This window comes from Lotus japonicus, chromosome 5 (genome assembly GCF_012489685.1).
Source record: "Lotus japonicus ecotype B-129 chromosome 5, LjGifu_v1.2".
In the NCBI taxonomy this organism is placed as follows: Eukaryota; Viridiplantae; Streptophyta; class Magnoliopsida; order Fabales; family Fabaceae; genus Lotus; species Lotus japonicus.
Genome location: NC_080045.1, coordinates 28,020,799 through 28,033,362, shown reverse-complemented (window position 1 = coordinate 28,033,362; position 12,564 = coordinate 28,020,799). Strand labels below are relative to the sequence as shown.

Genomic DNA, 12,564 nt, shown 5'->3' with positions numbered 1-12,564 from the left:
CAGGGATTAAAGTTGCAATTAAGCCAAATAATTTTATGTGTATGATGCATGTTGGAATTGATAACACATGAACTTAACAAAACTAGGGATTTTGACTGCAGCTTCCAAACAAAGCTCCAGCAGTCTCGGTGGTGCAGCACCATCATTTAGATCTGAGATTACACTCAGCGCCACCATGGAGCCATTGAGATGACACTGGCGTCCTCTGCCTCATCATGTGTAACACCCCGACTTTTAGGGTCACAATAGTAACCTAAAATAAAACAAATGCGAAAATATGCGAGTAAATTTTTTTCATTTTCTTTTCCTTTTCAAAACAAATCATCAAACACCTGTGATGCATAACCTGACAGAATATATATTTAAAACCCCAAAGTCTGAAGGGAGCCCGAAGGAAATATGTACAAGTCCGGTAACTAAAGTAGTGTGAAAGAAGTGTGATTATATTACAAGTTCTTCAAAAGTGGGAGAGTTAGCCTAAAACGACCTCCTCCAGACCTCCTACCACTACAAAAAATTCGGGTTTTAGCGGCGGTTTATTAGCGGCGGTTGGTGTAGCCGCCACTAACGTTTAAAACTAGGATTTAGGAGCGTGGTTTAGCGGCGGCTGTAACCGCCGCTAAGTGTTATAATAACAAATTCAGGAAAAAAATCGCGTTTTGCACAAGAGCACGATTCACTGCCTACTCGAATTCACTTCCCACCTTTTCCTGCTTACCCTAAAAAACTTACCACCATTTCCTCTCCAAGTGAAAACATGTATGAAAACCCTAAACCTCGGTACGTTTCACCCGCCTCAATCTTCATCGCTTCACTTAGATCTGTCTTCCCCTCATTTGCACCGCTTCACCCACCCTCTTCACTCCCTCTAATGTAACCGTCATCCCATGACCTTGGTGTTGCGCCCTAGCTTTGCTTTGCATTTGTTCCATCGAACTGTCGTCGTCCTTGGAACTGGGCTCCACCGTTGTCGTAGTGGCGTCATGGTTTGCCGTCGTGGTATTTGTCGATCTAAATCCTTTGGAAGTGAGATCCTCCAACTGTTTTGCTAACTCCGCCAACTCTGCTGGTGCCATCCGATAAGGCGCCATTGATATCGGTCCTGTACCGGGCATAATATCAATGGAGAACTCTGTTTCTCTCACTGGCGGTAATCCAGGCACATCCTCTGGAAACACATCCACAAAATCTTGCACCACCAAAATGTTGCGTACGTCGCCGTTGTTCTTCGCCTCAGCTACGATAGAGTTCACGAATGCTGGTGAACCCCTTCCCAAATTGTACGAATTCAAGTAATCCGTAACGCCAGAATCCGGAAAGACTACGGCCTTATTAGCACAATCCAACAGAACGTGATACTGTGCCAAACAATCCATTCCCAGAATCACATCGAGCTCTTTAAACCCTAAACAGACGAGGTTCGCAAAGAACTTCCGATCCTCATAAATCAACGGACATTGCAAGCATGTCGTGCGCGTAACTAATCGATCGGCGGCAGGGGTCGACACCACCAAATCGAATGTAAATCAGCAGTTAGCAATCCTAACTTTTTCACACACTCCTCAGCAATGAATGAGTGTGTAGCACCAGAATCAAATAACACCATTAAAGACTCAAGTATCACGGCAATGATACTAATTTCAGACAATCTCACAGTCAAGCAAACATCTTAGCACACAAGTCTACCCAATCTCACCGCGAAGCTTTGAAAACATCTTTATCAAAAACAAAAACATCAACGAGTTTGGAAACTCGTAAGCCCAAAAGCCTTAGTGCTCTGGTTTCTCAACCGGAGCTCTGATACCACAATGTAACGCCCCGATTTCTCGGGTGTCACACAGTAACTAATCACGTGTATTTTTACAAAGAATTTTCGCCGATTAATTAATTAATCTTCAATTTACGAGAAAGGTTCATTCAACGTAAAACTCTTGAAACTGTGCGGAATAAATAAACCATGTAATTTCTGAATGAAAATAACTCATTAAATAAAAGGTAGCAATAGACCCAAAAATACAATAACCGAATCCTTGGGCAAAAGCCCTACAATAATGTGAAATCCAAAAATAAGAGAAAATAAATTGATAACCCGATACGGTCTCCCAAAACCCATAGAAAGGAAAAACCCTAGTCCAGATTCCGTTCAAGAACAGCAGCTTCAGCTTCTCGTGCCCTCTTCCTAGCCCGCTCTAGCCTGATCACACTCTTCCGAGGTCCCACAACGTAACGCCCAGGAGCGTGCTGCACACGACCTTCTGGCTTGGCCACAGGTGGTGGTGGTTCCACTACCTTTTCCTCCACCTGCAAGCGTGACTCCACCGTCTCGTCCTCAGAAGGATCTTCCTCCGTGTCCTCCGAAGGGTCTTCTTCTTCTTTGTCCTTCTGAAACCTAGCTGGAGGATGCGGACACATCACTGACCCATCCTTGAGAATCTGGCTCCTTATGATCGTTCCTGTACTATTCCTCTCCAATAGTACCGCACCGCCGACATAGATCCTCCGAACTCCGGAATTGTCGGTCTCCCAGAGTCAGTCTTCTTCTGGTCTATCCAGAATGATCTCCCACCTCCTGATCGCCTCCACTGTCGAAGAGGCCGGCATCTACCCCCCCCCCCCCAAATAAACACATAGACAAGTAGCGTAAGGGTCAGGTCTCATATTCTCATAAAAACATTCACATATACATGTACAAGGTATAATAAGCATAATCTTTAAGTTATATCTCAGTCAGTCACCTAAGTTCAGTTAGGCTAGCGACCTCACCATTCACACAACCACCTCAACACCAATGGCCATATTCACGATCATCCGCAGATGAACAATTCTCGGAGGGGACACACCGTACAACCCTCATTCATGTGGGGGGACACACCGTCCGCCGGACACACCGTCCGTCCACAGAATCACAAGGTGACCGCAGTCAACAAAATCATGTGGGGACACACCGTACAACCCACAAAACACCCTCGCGTGCAAGTAACCGTTTGTCTCTAACGGTACCATCGTTCTCATGGCCCATAGTCTTCACTAGACCTATGTCCAATTACATCACATTTTACTTGCAAGCGATTAAGTTCTCATTTCTCTTTGTTAGGGCTCTAATAGTCAACCTAGAGTCTTAACATTTTCAACAGCGGGTAATGCAACTTAATGACAGTAATAATCACAGCACCAAAAGGAATTACAGCTGGATGAGCGACCTTTTTTACAGAATAATCCAGCCAGTAACAAAATTCATCAATACCATACAAGTAAATTAGATATTCCAAATTCAGAAAACATCCAACCCAAAAACTAGTAGATTCAAGTTTTATGAAACAACTGTCATATTCATTTTTAAAAAAAAAACAGCAGTAACAGCGATCACTAACGACGATCACCCGAACTCAATTCTCAACCGAATATGACATACTATACATGCCTGGAAAGCTATTTCGAAAATATACCACTTTCTAGTTTAACACTTTTTCTTTTGAAACCCAGAACTTGGTGATATTAGGCTCTGAAGCTCGCTGTCCGGTACAGGGAAAACAGCAGGCGTATCAGTCACTAAAACCGATCTCCAGGCCTCATTACTAAACCAAAATTTTTGTTCTTTATACGCCTAGAAAGCTAATTCGAAGATCTATAACTTCCCAGTTTACCACGTTTTCATCTGAAGACCAGAAACAGGTGATATCGGGCCATGAAGTCCGCTGTCCAGTACAGAAAACTGGAAGGGTCACTTCTGCCCTAGATTAAAATTTTGAAGATGCAAGTGCAAAGTTTCAAAGCCATTTTCCAGCAACAAAACGTCATATATTCATGTGGAATCACCCTATGAAAAGATTTCAGAACCTAACACATCTCAATCATCACGTTGGACAAATAAATTTCATGTCAAACTTAGCAAGTATTGCATGGGATCTTCACAAAGCATCAAGGTCTAAGGCAAGAATAGCAAATAGGGAAACAATAACACATGGTATCTCATGGCAAAATCCAGCAAGCATCATGATCATAAAAGTCCAGCAAGCTATCCCATAACCAAACCCTCATGCAAAAACCCTCCAACAACAAAACCTTTCACAACAAATCATGGCAACAATTCCCTAACAACCTACCCAATCCTAGGACCAGCCCTTACCTTGCTAAAACCTTGATGAAAGAAGAAAAAGATGAAGTTTTGAAGAAGCTTTTCCTTGCTGTCCAAGTTCCCTCCCTCTTTCTCCTTCTCGAATCCTCTCCCTCTCTCTCGTGATCTCACTCTCTCTCGCTCCCCTTCACGATGGCGGCCGGCGGTAAGGGTGGAAGGCGGCGGCTCCTCTCTTCTCCTCTCCTTTCTCTCTTCTGTTTTTACGTGATGGAGGTGCTTCCCAAGGGTTTCTAATTCAGATTTTGTGTGAATGAGAAAAACTCCTCCCCCCAAACCCTATTGAACCCGCGGCTACACATGCATGGGCTAGGGTTTTGAATTTTTTTTCTTTCCAAGCCCAAACAAGTAAAAACCCTGAACCCAACTAATTACTCACTTAAACCGGTCTGACTTATGAGAAAATCAAACCACTTTTTAATAAAAACAAGATTAAAACAGGAATTAAAAGGAAAATTCTCCAATTAGCCCGCTGGTACTGTACAGCCAAAACCATCGTCACTAAAACTACAATATCTCGAGGTACCGATATCGGAATGACCTGATTCCACTTCGAGAATTTTCTACACTTAAAGGGCTACAACTCTCATGAAGGAAGTTTTCCCAAATGAGGTTGTTAAGACCCTCTAAAAATTCACACAAGTTGACAGTTGAAATCTGCCAATTTCCAAACTTGAACAAAACCCTCATTTTATTCAATCTTTCTCAAAAACAAAACAAACTAAAATAGGGCCTTACAAGTTCTCTGTTGTTGCTTTTTTCTTCTTGGTACTGTTCGGTTCTTGCCTTGGAGTAGGTCTTTCTACTGCTAGCACTTCTGTCTAGTGCTCTTTGCTGCTTCCCCCTTATAGTTCGATAGATATTGGTTTCTATTTGGCCTTAGGTCAGATCGCAAGGAAGAAGACGATCTTCTTCAGAGGTGCGAAAAACGAGAGACGGTTACATCTGATACCATATTGAATTCTACGTATTTGGGAGAAAATAATTCTCTGTATATTTCATTTAACAACTAAGTATATATACAAGTGTGATTGTGTATCAATATCTATTCTAACTGAATAAAACTTAACTCTAACAACCTAACTGCTGGCACTTATTTACCGCTGTCACTAAATTAGAAAAAAACTAATTTCTCTATTAGGTTTTAGTGGGATCCTTTTGTACATTAGGTTTCCCACTTTTTCTTTTATTTCTTTCTTCTCCTTTTGATCTCTTTTTTCTCTTCTTGTATTAAGGGTTGGAGTACCCCTTGTACTCCTTTTTAATACTATACTTTGGCTTAAAAAAAAAAAATTTGCCTATATAACAGCCTTAGTTTATTGAATAATACACATTCCTTCTGTGCAGTTTAAGCTTCTATATTTAATAGTGGCTGCTAACAGGACGACCACACTGGGGTTTGCGGCGACGACATTCGTGGAAGCTTCCAGAACCTTAACGATGGAGGTTTCCGTCGGTGCTGGTTGTTGGGACTGGGTTCTTTCCAGTTCAGGTTGGTTCTTGATTAGGGAGTGGTTCTGTTCTAGTCTTTTTTTTCTTTCTATCTCATTCAACAACTTCTTTGTCTAAAACTTGTTTTAACTTGCAATTTCAGAAGGAGCTCAAAACAGTAGAATACAGAGAGGCTAGAGGAAAGATTCGTGGCTTATGCATTCTTTCGGTTTTACTTTGTAAGGTAAACATTGTAACATTCATGAGTTCATGATTTGGTGACCATTATTTAATAAGTGGAGCGTTGTTCTTCTTTTGGGTTCGTAGTTATGTATGCTCTCTTTGGTCTTCTCTTGAAATATGCACTTGTTCAATTTGTGGCCACAACTCTGTTCTGTTTAAGGCCAAATAAACCTCCTTTTGTTGTTCTACTTGCTCAATCATGGCATTGAAGAGCATCCCGATCACTTTCCAAGTTGTTGGGGATGTAAATCATGTAACATTAAGTCAGGTCAAAAGAATTAATTAAAAATGCAACCTAGTCTTTAAGCAGGAGATGTACTCAAGAATAAAACAAGCAATGTGTCCAACAAAAGTTTAAAAGATTACATTTTGTAAAGGACATCCAGATCAGATGAAACAAAAAACAATGTGAAAGTTATCGCTCCAAATGTAAATAATAGATGGCATCTGAATGGCTATGATCAATACTCCAAAATCGGTAATTGACTACATAGCATTGTTTTTTCAAAAGAACAATGATGGATCTAATTTTTTAAAATGTTTGGTTAGTTTCTTTGTTGTGTGCATGCGCATCTTATTTCATATTGATGCTTCTATACCAGTTGCACTTGGGTTGGATGATTGGTAGGGTGAACTTCTGATGGTGCTATTTTGATAATAGTCACTCATGCTTGTCTATATCATCCTTGCAGGTTTTTATGCTTTCATTGAAATCGTTGGAGTCATAAGCAGAATATCAAGATCTCCTCTCACATAAAGTATCATCACAGTATGGACTCGCAACAAATTTTCAGTTTCTTATTTTGGCTTTGCAATTATGTATGCTTCCTTTGGTCTTCTCTTAAAATATTTTGATAGTTCAAAATGAAACATAGCTAAATGACACATGAAATAAATGAAACATTAAACAACCAAATGGTGATATTAGAGTCTATAAACTTAGCAAACTGGTAAAACAAGAAAGGGTACCTGTTTGAAGAAGTTTAAGTTTGAATCTTAGTGTAAGATCAAGTTTTGATCGAGTAGTACAACTCTATATTTTGATGATTACAAGTTAACATTTTAGTATGAATAATTATGGTACTCTAACATGTTTTTCTGAGTGTGCTATTTACAGGCTCTGACCTCTATTTTATCTCACACAAATCAGAAGCACTGTGCATAAAGAGTGACCCAAGCAATGCTTTCGCAACATCTATGTTCACTCTGAACAGAATAAATGCTTCAGAAGTTCTGAAGTCATACAAACTTTGATATGGACTCAGTCACTTGAAGTTCTGAAGATCCAGACGTTCTGACAACCCAGACACTCTGAAGGTTCAGATGTTCTGACGGTGTAGAAGACTCTGAAGATCCAGAAGCTGAAAAGTGGAAACTCTGATGTCCAGAAGCAAGATGACTCTGAAGACCATGTACTTCCCTCTGAGTTCAGAATCAGAAGATACAACGGTCAGAGGATCACTGCTTCCCTCTGACTCTGATCAACGAGCTTCACAAGTTCCAACATGAATCATTCCCCTGATCAGAAGTCTACTAGATTTAAAGGTCAAGTCACTATCCAAGTACAAAAGCAAATGTACTATCCTGACGACCTACCTAACATTCTCAGCCACAACAGAAGCTGGAATTTCCAGAACTGCCCTCCAACGGTAGCATTCCCATGGAGCGTTCAAACCCTAATCTTTGGAGTATAAATAGAGGCTGAAGATTGAAAGATGCGGTTGGAAGAATCTCACACGCGCAAGCTATATTCAAACCTTCTAAGCATTCTTTCATCTGAATTCATTGTGTTTACTATTAGCTTTTCAGAAGCAAATTATTTGTAAACATACTTTCTTAAACAGTTGTTTAATTACCTTTAGGAGATCAAGGTTGATCGGATCCTAGAGAAGACTAAGAGAGTGAATCTTAGTGTGAGCTAAGTCAGTGTATTGTTAGTTACTTGTAGGTTTCAAGTGCAGTTGTAACATTTACCTGATTAGTGGATTGTCTTCATTCTAAGAAGGAAGAAATCACCTTAACGGGTGGACTGGATTATCTTGAGTGATTTATCAAGTGAACCAGGATAAAATCCTTGTGTGCTTTTCTATCTCTTATCTTAAGCACTTCGTTCTCGAAAGATTTGTTAAAATCTTTAAGGTGGAAGTTTTATTCTGAAAACGTTATTCAAACCCCCCCCCCCTTTCTACCGTTTTTCATACCTTTAATTGGTATCAGAGTGCAAGTTCTGATTACCACACCTAACAGTGTTCAGTGATCCGGGCCGGTGTGAAAAACAATGGCTTCCACCAGTGAAACGCAAAAAGATGGTTACAATGCAAAGCCTCCCATGTTCGACGGTCAAAGGTTCGAATATTGGAAAGATAGACTTGAAAGTTTCTTTCTGGGTTTCGATTCAGATCTCTGGGATATTATTGTGGATGGCTATGAGCGACCAGTTGATGAAGAAGGCAAGAAGATCCCAAGGTCAGAGATGACTGCAGATCAAAAGAAGCTTTACTCACAACATCACAAAGCTAGAGCAATTCTTCTAAGTGCTATCTCTTATGAAGAGTACCAGAAGATTACAGATCGTGAGTATGCTAAGGGCATCTTTGAATCACTGAAGATGTCTCATGAAGGAAACAAGAAAGTCAAAGAATCAAAGGCGTTGTCTTTGATCCAAAAGTATGAATCCTTCATCATGGAGCCAAACGAGTCCATTGAAGAAATGTTCTCCAGATTTCAGTTTCTTGTAGCTGGAATACGACCTCTCAACAAGAGCTACACAACAAAAGATCACGTCATAAGGGTCATCAGAAGTCTTCCTGAAAGTTGGATGCCCTTGGTGACTTCAATAGAGCTTACGAGAGATGTTGAGCGTATGAGTTTAGAAGAACTCATCAGCATACTGAAGTGTCATGAGCTGAAGCACTCAGAGATGCAAGATCTGAGGAAGAAGTCAATAGCCTTGAAATCCAAATCTGAGAAGGCTAAGGTTGAGAAGTCAAAAGCTCTCCAAGCTGAAGCAGAAGAATCTGAAGAAGCATCAGAAGATTCTGATGAAGATGAGCTGACTCTGATCTCTAAAAGACTCAACCGTATCTGGGAGCACAAGCAAAGCAAGTACAGAGGCTCTGGAAAGGCCAAAGGAAATTCTGAATCCTCAGGCCAGAAGAAGTCATCAATCAAGGAAGTCACATGTTTCGTGTGCAAAGAATCAGAGCACTACAAAAGTGATTATCCAAAGTTGAAGAAGGATAAGAGGCCAAAGAAGCACTTCAAGACCAAGAAAAGTCTGATGGTGACTTTTGACGAATCAGAGTCAGAGGATGTTGACTCTGATGGTGAAGTCCAAGGACTCATGGTTATTGTCAAAGACAAAGGAGCAGAGTCAAAGGATGCCGTTGACTCTGACTCAGAATCAGAAGGAGATCCTAACTCAGACGATGAAAATGAGGTATTCGCTTCTTTCTCAACCTCTGAACTGAAACATGCCTTGTCTGATATCATGGATAAGTATAACTCTTTATTGTCTAAGCATAAAAAGCTGAAAAAGGTCTTATCTGCTGCTTCTAAGACTCCTTCTGAACATGAGAAAATCATTTCTGATTTGAAAAATGATAACCATGCTTTGGTGAACTCTAACTCTGTGCTTAAGAATCAAATTGCTAAGTTAGAAGAAGTTATTGTCTGCGATGCCTCTGATAGTAAGCATGAATCTAAGTATGAAAAATCTTTTCAAAGATTCCTGGCTAAAAGCGTAGACAGAAGCTTGATGGCTTCAATGATCTATGGCGTAAGCAGAAATGGAATGCATGACATTGGCTATTCTAAACCGATTAGAAATGAGCCTTCTATGCCTAAAGCTAAATCTTTGTATGAATGCTTTGTTCCCTCTAGTACCATATTGCATGATCCTTTACCTGCTGAAGTTGCTAAACCCCCTCTCATAAAGGGATCCTTCTCCATGTCTAAATATCATGCAAAAATTCCTTTACATTACCATGTTGAGAAACCCAAGGTGATCAGAACCTCTGGGGTAACTAACAAGAGAGGACCCAGAAAGTGGGTACCTAAGGATAAGATTATCTATGTTGCAGATATCCTTGATAGCTCCACTAAAACACCAATCATGGTATCTGGACAGTGGATGCTCGCGTCACATGACGGGAGAAAGGCGTATGTTCCAAGAGCTAAAACTTAAGCCTGGAGGCGAAGTTGGCTTTGGTGGCAACGAAAAGGGTAAAATTGTTGGTACTGGTACTATTTGTGTAGATAGTAGTCCATGCATTGACAATGTTTTATTGGTAGACGACTTAACACATAACTTATTGTCTATAAGTCAATTAGCTGACTAGGGTTATGATGTTATCTTCAATCAAAAGTCCTGCCGGGCTGTAAGTCAGATCGATGGCTCTGTTCTGTTTAACAGCAAGAGGAAGAACAACATTTATAAGATCAGATTATCTGAGTTGGAGGCTCAGAATGTGATGTGCCTTCTGTCTGTTAATGAAGAGCAATGGGTATGGCATAGACGGTTAGGGCATGCCAGTATGAGAAAGATTTCTCAACTGAGCAAGCTAAACCTTGTCAAGGGCTTACCCACTCTGAAGTTCTCTTCAGATGCTCTTTGTGAAGCATGTCAGAAAGGCGAATTCACAAAAGTCCCTTTCAAGGCAAAGAATGTTGTCTCAACCTCAAGGTCGTTGGAACTTCTGCATATCGACCTGTTTGGACCAGTGAAAACTGAGTCTATAGGTGGCAAGAGATATGGGATGGTCATTGTTGACGACTATAGCCGCTGGACATGGGTAAAATTTCTAACCCGCAAGGATGAGTCTCATGCTGTGTTCTCTACCTTCATAGCCCAAGTGCAAAACGAGAAGGCTTGTAAGATTGTGCGTGTCAAAAGTGACCATGGTGGAGAGTTTGAGAATGACAAGTTTGAGAGTCTGTTTGATTCCTATGGAATTGCACATGATTTCTCTTGTCCCAGAACTCCTCAACAAAATGGTGTTGTTGAGAGGAAGAACAGAACTCTTCAGGAGATGGCTAGAACCATGCTCCAAGAAACTGGCATGGCTAAGCACTTTTGGGCAGAGGCAGTAAACACAACGTGTTACATTCAGAACAGAATCTCTGTGAGACCAATTCTGAATAAGACTCCCTATGAATTGTGGAAGAATATTAAACCCAACATTTCTTACTTTCATCCTTTTGGTTGTGTTTGTTATGTTCTTAATACTAAGGATAGATTGCATAAGTTTGATGCTAAATCGTCTAAATGTCTATTACTTGGTTACTCTGAGAGATCTAAAGGTTTTAGATTCTATAATACTGATGCTAAAACAATTGAAGAATCTATTCATGTTAGATTTGACGATAAGCTTGACTCTGACCAGTCAAAGCTAGTTGAGAAATTTGCAGATTTAAGTATAAGTGTTTCTGACAAAGGCAAAGCTCCAGAGGAAGCTGAGCCAGAGGAAGATGAACCAGAAGAAGCTGGTCCCTCTGATTCACAATCTCAGAAGAAGAGTAGAATCACTGCAACTCATCCTAAGGAATTGATTCTGGGCAACAAAGACGAACCAGTCAGAACCAGATCAGCTTTCAGACCCTCTGAAGAGACCTTGCTTAGTCTGAAAGGATTGGTGTTGATACGCCCCAAGTTGATGCAAGGGCTGAAATGGATCGTCTAGGATTGATCTTGGATGATGAGAACTCTGAAATGTGAGAAAGAAGAAGAAGAATTTCGTGATAGAAGGGAAATGGACAGAAAAGAGGGGAAGTTTTAGTGAAATGGAAGATGAAGACTTCACACAAAGGTGGTGGCAAACCCTTGATAAGCCTAATTCTTGAATCACTCAAGAACTATGAGAATCACTCTCACAAATCTGAATCACTCAGAAAAAAATACTAATTCATTCATAATCTGTCTATTACATTGAAGGAGTGGTCCTTATAAAGAAGAAGGAAATTCAGCCTAGTTACAAAAAATGATGAGGTGTAATTTCTCTAGAAGAATCCTAGGCTAGGAGTTACAAATTAAAAGAGGAAGATAGTGATATGCTTCAGCCCTGAACGTGTATTTAGTGGCTGATTGCTTCATGTAACTCCCTTTCTTGACTGTTATTCTGACCAGGGAACATAGCATTCAATGCTCTTTATGCACTTAATTTCGTTGTCTTTGTAACTCCATTCTTGCCTTTGAAAGCTCTTCAATCCTTTGACTTTGCTGATGTAACTCCTCCATTCAGAACTTATTCAAATTCAAACACATTCAAAGAGTTTTAAGAAAGGAATGGGTCCCTCCCTTTAAGCCCTTCATGCGCCCCATGCACACACACACCACTTGAAGTGGATTAAACACACTAAAATAAAATTCAGCAACATAATGCATTTGGATCCAACTTATTCAATTGGTCATTTGCATCTTTATTGAAATAAAATAAAACAAAGCATCACATGGCAGCCCCTATGCGTGGGCTGGCTCTTCTTCTTGGGCCTGAATGATCATCATGATTTTTGGTTCCATCTCTTCTACCACTTTGTCTTCAAGAATGGTTGCCACTACTTGCTGAAGAGTCTCTTTGGCCTTTTTAGCTCTAGCCCTTGTCATTGGTCCTCCAAGTCCTTTTAGTGCTCCATGACCCTTGTCCTTGTCCTTGTCCTCATCAGGTGTCCTTAATTGAACCCAAGTCAATTGATGAAGCTCTTCAGGACAAGGACTGGATTCTGGCCATGGAAGAAGAATTGAATCAATTTTCCAAGAATGA

The 12,564-nt window shown here is 40.5% G+C and overlaps 1 long non-coding RNA gene across 3 annotated transcripts; it reads left to right on the top strand.

Moving 5' to 3' along the window:
* Positions 1-5,484: 5,484 nt before the first annotated feature.
* On the top strand, positions 5,485-7,834 carry LOC130718843 (uncharacterized). 3 transcript variants are annotated; one of them, XR_009012843.1, is made up of 4 exons: positions 5,485-5,624; positions 5,727-5,807; positions 6,499-6,575; positions 6,924-7,834. It is a non-coding gene; the product is annotated as an uncharacterized LOC130718843 (long non-coding RNA). The 3 variants fall into 3 exon arrangements; XR_009012844.1 differs by having other exon boundaries at positions 6,499-6,625; XR_009012842.1 differs by having other exon boundaries at positions 6,499-7,834.
* Positions 7,835-12,564: the final 4,730 nt, after the last annotated feature.